We start from the raw sequence: 7,606 nt of genomic DNA on the forward strand, positions 1-7,606 counted from the left end.
GCTAATTTTCTAAAGGTCTTAATGCCTCTGACCGAAACTACACAGAATTTTGAATGTAATCTTGAACTTGAGCTGGCAAAAACTTTAGCTGGTTTTTCCTAGTGGTGAAACTTATTGTTAGTGTGAGAAGCATTCTTTAGGACTACGCATGATTGAATATGGTGTGATTGTGCAAGTTTGAAATCTCTAATATATTTCTTACTAAGATTCTACTGAAAACTGTTATTATAAAATCAAGAAAATTAAAAATAAGCTGATTAAAAAAAAGAGATAGAGACAACAGAGTCCCCACATGAGATCTCTCCTGGGGCCCCGTGCCACAAAGGGGAGACCCATTGTGGCTCTACTTAACAATGAGCCCTTCATGTTTAGGGTTCTCCGCATGTCCTCTGCCATCTCCTCACTTTCTATTTTTTAAATAAAACAGGTGCTAGATTATGATCTCAACTTTATACTGGCAGTGTTTTAACTGCTTTAAAATGTCTGATTATTAAGCTAAAAAAATCAAAAATATGTATATTTCTAAAACCAGAATAATAAGTATGATACTGATTATTTATAATATTGATTCTCATTAAAATGATAGAATTAAAAAAGAAACTACAAAGCCTTCAAGGTCCCCCCCTCCCCGCATGAAATTTCCCCCTGAGGCTTTGCCATATCAACGAGGCACCCATTGCTGCTTTGCAATCCAATGGGCTTTCTTTATGCATAGGATCTCCCACTGCTCTGTGTTGTTGCAATGTATTTGTGATCAGAGCCATCATGGCCCCTGCCATTTCTTCCCTTTTGTTTTTTTAAATGAAGTGTACGAACTTTTTGTTGAACAGCTGTAATGGTCAACTTTAGACAGGAAAAAATTAATATAAGTATGATTGCAAAAATAGATGCATTAATGATTAGTGTTTAAAAGGAACTAGTTGAGACTGTGTTCCTAATAGAATTGACTAAAAATTCAGCCACCTGTTTTAAGGAGGTGGATTTTAAGTGTGCCTGACTAATAGACCTAATTTGTCTATTGGATGAAATGTCTGAGTTCTTCCAAATGCCTTTAAGTTGAGCCTGAATTTGAGGCCAGGTAATGTTTGTGCCATTGTAGGACAGAGGTGTTACACATATCCACTTGTAATTATAATGACATGTAGTAGTCATCCTAGTTTTAATATTTTCTATTTGTGTTCCCATGTAGAGAACAGATTATTCTAAAATATTAATCCTAATTACTAATCCTTTATTTATATGTTCTTAAGAAGCTAATGCCAAAGAAATATTTTTTTGTTAAATTATTCACATGATTAGCTGTATGAACTTGTTGAACTAAAGCTATGGCTGATGCTGCGATAGAACACAATATAGATATGAAGGCTACTATTCCTAATATTAAAGCAGCTACATATTGCTTGGGGCAGCTTAACAAAGAGGATACAGTTTTTAAAGTATATAAAGCAGGATTAGTATACCATGGTTCTGACAAATTTACAGGTAAAATGACAAAAGGTGGATGTATTACAATGATAAAAATATTAGGGGAAAATGAAGCATTAACACAATTAGTAACATAACAATGTTTGCAATAAATTTTGTACACAGAGCCAATATGGGCTATAGTTAAATTATCAGGGTGATTAGGCTACAAAACATAAAACTGTGTAACAACATAAGATGTAACTAAGTAGGATTTAGGGTTAATTTACTTAACTGCTTCAAATAAATAATGTTCAAAGCAGCAAAAAGTCTGTATAAATAATTTTGAATTATTAAGGAAAAGGAAGGGGGTAACAGCAAAACGTGGCATAATCCAACTAAGCATAAACCAACTTCTAATTCTGACTGAGTTAGATTATAATTTGTATAATTAAAACTAGACTATGAAACAGACCAATTATGAATTAAACTAGTAGAGTTAGAGGGAGAGTAGATAGCACCTTTTTTTTTTAACAAAGCTATAAGAAAATCATTTAGGGAATTCAGTATAAGGACTTCTGATTGACTTCCCAGCAATTGAGAAATGTTTAAAAAAATAAAAACACTTGTTGAATCCCATTCCCAATAACTGACAAACAAAATTTACAAGCATAGCAACAAAGAGAGTCTTTGGAGTTGTCTCAGCTTTCTAAAGGTTAACAGTTCTCATAGTGTACTCCGTTAAGCACTTCAATTGTCCTCAGGTGGAAGTAGCCTGCTTGATTTTGCAGAGACAGACGTTGGAGGGGAGAAATCAAAAGTCCAGCTTCTGGAGCCTGTGGGTGCTTGTGGAGACACGCCTTCAGATGGCTCTTCAGTGGACACGTCTATGCTCCGGGGAGGGAGGAGCGGTTGTCTTCTCACTATAGGGTCGAATTAGTTGGTTTGCAATTCATATGGGGTGGTTTGTGTCCTGTAAAAAGACTCTATATTCGCCCCTTGGTTAGTAAGTAACACATGTAGACTATAAGAATTAGAATGCAGATAAAGGGAGATTTGTTACCGGAAGATTAATGGCAAAAATAACAGCAATCAACTTCTGTCTTCTGTGTCAAATTTTCCATGGTTTGCTGCACATGAGAAATTTTTCTAGTAAGAGTTAAGCTTGGCAGTTAGCCAAAACTGCATGAACAGGTTCAGGGAGAGATTCATTGAGAAACTGCAAAGAGAAAACTACAGAATGTTTATTAATAAATTGAACCAAGGGGTTACTGGGAAGGTGGGATAGAGTTTGTCCTGAAAAATTTCCAAGGCAATTTGCCACTCTGCATTGTTCTGCAAAAAAGGTGGTTATTTAGTTTGGGGTAGAATGACTGATGCTTTTAGAGAAATCTTTTTCAAATAACTCTTGGCTTTTTTTTTTTTTTTTTTAGAGCGCAGAGCTCGCCTGGAAGAGTACTGGTGCCTCTGGAAGCGGCTGAGGAGGAAGGCTGGATCCAGGAGAAGGAGAAGATCCTGTCTTCAGATGACTATGGGAAAGACCTGACCAGCGTTATGCACCTGCTCAGCAAGCACCAGGCGTTTGAAGATGAGATGAGCAGCCGCAGCAGCCACTTCGAACAAGCCATCAAAGAAGGTAAAGACATGATTGCGGAGGAGCACTTAGGGTTAGAGAAGATCCGGGAGAGGATTCTGTACATCCGGGAGCAGTGGGCCAACCTGGAGCATCTCTCGGCCATTCAGAAGAAGCATCTGGAGGAGGCGTTGCTGCTGCACCAGTTCCAGGTGGACGCCGATGACATTGACACCTGGATGCTGGACATCCTCAAGATCGTGTCCAGCAACGACTTGGGCCATGATGAGTACTCCATGCAGCCCCTGGTCAGGAAGCACAAGGACGTGGCAGAAGAGATCGCCAACTACAGGCCCACCATTGACTCCCTGAATGAGCAAGCCGGTGCCCTCCCTCAGGTTCACGCGGAGTCTCCAGACGTGAAGGGCAAGCTGTTGGGCATCGAGGAACAGTATAAGGAGGTGGCTGAGCTGACCAGGCTGCGGAAGCAGGCGCTCCAGGACACCCTGGCCTGGTACAAGATGTTCAGTGAGGCCAGTGCCTGTGAGCTCTGGATCGATGAGAAGGAGCAGTGGCTCAACAACATGCAGATCCCTGAGAAGCTGGAGGACCTGGAGGTCATCCAGCACAGATTCGAGAGTCTGGAACCTGAAATGAACAACTGGGACTCCCAGGTCATGGTGGTGAACCAGATTGCACGACAGTTGATGCACAGCGGCCACCCGAGTGAGAAGAAAATCAAAACCCAGCAGGACAAGCTCAATACGAGATGGAGTCAGTTTAGGGAACTGGTTGACAGGAAGAAAGATGCCCTCCTCTCTGCCCTGAGCATACAGAACTACCACCTGTAGTGCAATGAGACCAAATCCTGGATCCGGGAAAAGACCAAGGTGATCGAATCCACCCAGGACCTGGGCAATGACCTGGCTGGGGTGATGGCACTGAAGCTCAAGCTGACTGGCATGGAGTGCGACCTGGTGGCCATTGAGGTGAAGCTAAGTGACCTGCAAAAGGAGGAGGAAAAGCTGGAGTCAGAGCATCCCGACCAGGCACAGGCCATATTGTCTTGGCTGGCCAAGATCAGTGATGTGTGGGAGGAGATGAAGACCACTCTGAAGAACCACGAGGCCTCCCTGGGTGAATCCAGCAAGCTGCAGCAGTTCCTGTGAGACATGGACGACTTCCAGTCCTGGCTGTCCAGGACCCAGATGGCCATCACCTTGGAAGACATGCCCAACATGCTGACCGAGGTGGAGAAGCTGCTCACACAGCACGAGAACATCAAAAACTAGATCGACAACTATGAGGAGGACTACCAGAAGATGAGGGACATGGGTGAGATGGTCACTCAGGGACAGATGGATGCCCAGTACATGTTTCTGCACCAGAGGCTGCAAGCCTTGGACACTGGGTGGAATGAGCTTCACAAGATGTGGGAGAACAGGCAAAACCTCCTCTCCCAATCACATGCCTACCAGCTGTTCCTCAGGGACACGAAGCAAGCCGAAGCCTTCCTCAACAACCAGGAGTATGTTTTGGCCCACACTGAAATGCCCACTACGTTGGAAGGAGCTGAAGCAGCTATTAAAAAGCAAGAGGACTTCATGACCACCATGGATGCCAACGAGGAGAAGATCAATGCTGTGGTGGAGACTGGCCAGCGGCTGATGAGTGATGGGAATATCAGCTCGGATCACATACCGATGACAGACACAGCAAGAATTGCGAGGCAGCCAGCGAACTTCTGATGCAACTGAAGGACAACCGAGATCTCCAGAAATTTCTACAAGATTGTCAGGAGCTGTCTCTCTGGATCAATGAAAAGATGCTTACAGCCCAGGACATGTCTTATGACGAAGCCAGAAATCTGCACAGTAAATGGTTGAAACACCAAGCATTCATGGCAGAACTTGGATCCAACAAAGATTGGCTTGACAAGATTGAGAAGTAAGGAATGCAGCTCATTTCAAAAAAAGCCCGAGACAGAAGCCGTGGTAAAGGAGAAACTCACTGGTTTACATAAGATGTGGGAGGTCCTTGAATCCACCACCCAGACCAAGGCCCAGCAGCTCTTTGACGCAAACAAGGCTGAGCTTTTCACCCAGAGCTGTGTGGACCTGGACAAGTGGCTGCATGACCTGGAGAGTCAGATTCAGTCTGATGATTATGGCAAAGACCTCACCAGCATCAACATCCAGCTGAAAAAGCAACAGATGTTGGAGAATTAGATGGAGGTGTGGAAGAAGGAGATTGAGGAGCTCCAGAGCCAAGCCCAGGCCCTGAGCCAGGAGGGGAAGAGCACAGACGAGGTGGACAGCAAGTGCCTCACTGTGCAGACCAAGTTCACGGAGCTGCTGGAACCCTTGAATGAAAGGAAGCATAATCTGTTGGCCTCTAAAGAGATCCACCAGTTCAACCAGGACATGGAGGACGAGATTTTGTGGGTTGGAGAGAGGATGCCTTTGGCAACTTCCACGGATCATGGCCACAATATCCAGACTGCGCAACTGTTAATAAAGAAAAATCAGACCCTCCAGAAGGAGATCCAGGGACACCAGCCCCGCATCGACGACATCTTCGAGAGGAGCTAGAACATCATCACCGACAGCAGCAGCCCCGATGCCGAGACCATCAGACAGAGGCTAGGTGACCTGAAGCAGCTGTGGAGCCTCCTCATTGAGGAGACGGAGAAGCACCACTGCACCTGGAAGAGTCGCACAGGGCCCAGCAGTACTACTTTGATGCAGCCAAGGCCGAAGCTTGGATGAGTGAGCAGGAGCTGTACATGATGTCTGAGGAGAAAGCCAAGGATGAGCAGAGCGCTGTCTCCATGTTGAAGAAACATCAGATTCTGGAGCAAGCTGTAGAGGACTATGCGGAAACTGTGCACCAGCTCTCCAAGACCAGCCGGGCCCTGGTGGCCGACAGCCATCCTGAAAGTGAGTGCATCAGCATGCAGCAGTCCAAAGTGGACAAGCTGTAGGCTGGACTCAAGGACCTGGCCGAGGAAAGGAGAGGCAAGCTGGACGAGAGGCACAGACTCTTCCAGCTCAACCGGGAGGTGGATGACCAGGAGCAGTGGATCGCTGAGTGGGAGGTGGTAGCAGGGTCCCACGAGCTGGGTCAGGACTACGAGCATGTCACGATGTTACAAGAACGATTCTGGGAATTTGCTCGAGACACAGGGAACATCGGGCAGGAGCGTGTGGACACGGTCAACCACATGGCAGAAGTGTTCATCAACTCCGGGCATTCCGATACCGCCACCATCGCCAAATGGAAGGATGGCCTCAATGAAGCCTGGGCTGACCTCCTGGAGCTCATCGACACGAGGACACAGATTCTGGCTGCCTTCTACGAACTCCACAAGTTTTACCACGATGCCAAGGAGATCTTCGGGCATATACAGGACAAACACAAGGAGCTCCCTGAGGAGCTTGGGCGATATCAGAACATAGTGGAGACACTCCAGAGAATGCACACCACGTTTGAGCATGACATCCAGGCCCTGGGCACTCGGGTGAGGCAGCTTCAGGAGGATGCAGCCCATCTGCAGGCGTCCTATGCTGGCAACAAGGCTGACGACATCCAGAAGCATGAGAACGAGGTGATGGAGGCCTGGAAGGCTCTACTGGATGCCTGTGAGGGCCGCAGGGTGCGACTGGTTGATACTGGGGACAAGTTCCACTTCTTCAGCATGGTGCACGACCTCATGCTCTGGATGGAGGATGTAATCCGCCAGATTGAAGCCCAGGAGAAGCCACAGGACGTGTCATCTGTTGAACTATTAATGAATAATCACCAAGGTATCAAAGCTGAAATCGATGCTCGTAACCACAGTTTTACAACCTGCATTGAGTTTGGAAATCTCTGTTGGCAAGAAAACACTATGCTTCAGAGGAGATCAAGGAAAAGTTACTGCAGTTGACAGAGAAGAGAAAAGAAATGATTCACAAGTGGGAAGACCGATGGGAATGGTTACGACTGATTTTGGAGGTTCATCAGTTCTCAAGGGACGCCAGTGTGGACGAGGCCTGGCTGCTTGGCCAGGAACCATACCTATCCAGTCGAGAGATAGGCCAGAGTGTGGACGAGGTGGAGAAGCTCATCAAGCACCATGAGGCATTTGAAAAGTCTGCAGCAACCTGGGACGAGAGATTCTCCGCCTTGGAAAGGCTGACAACATTGGAGTTACTGGAAGTGTGCAGACAGCAAGCGGAAGAGGAGAAGAAAAGGCGGTCACCTTCCCCTGAGCCTAGCACAAAGGTTTCCGAGGAGGCTGAGCCCCAGCAGTGGGATACTTCAAAAGTAGAACAAGTTTCCCAGAATGGTTTGCCAGCTGAACAGGGATCTCCTTGGATGGCAGAAATGGCGGACACTAGTGAAATGGTCAATGGAGCCACAGAACAGAGGACGAGCTCGAAGGAATCCAGCCCCATCCCTTCCCCCACTTCTAACCGCAAAGCCAAAACTGCATGAACAGGTTCAGGGAGAGATTCATTGAGAAACTGCAAAGAGAAAACTACAGAATGTTTTATTAATAAATTGAAGCAAGGGGTTACTGGAAAGGTGGGATAGAGTTTGTCCCAAAAAATTTCCAAGGCAATTTTCCAATCTGCATTGTTCTGC

At 46.0% G+C, this 7,606-nt stretch overlaps 1 pseudogene; it reads left to right on the plus strand.

The window, feature by feature from the left end:
* Positions 1 to 2,837: 2,837 nt before the first annotated feature.
* LOC102839454 lies at positions 2,838 to 7,456 on the plus strand (annotated as a pseudogene).
* The last annotated feature ends 150 nt before the right edge of the window (positions 7,457 to 7,606 follow it).

The sequence above is a fragment of the Chrysochloris asiatica genome, unplaced genomic scaffold, assembly GCF_000296735.1.
Source record: "Chrysochloris asiatica unplaced genomic scaffold, ChrAsi1.0 scaffold00702, whole genome shotgun sequence".
Classification (NCBI taxonomy): domain Eukaryota; kingdom Metazoa; phylum Chordata; class Mammalia; order Afrosoricida; family Chrysochloridae; genus Chrysochloris; species Chrysochloris asiatica.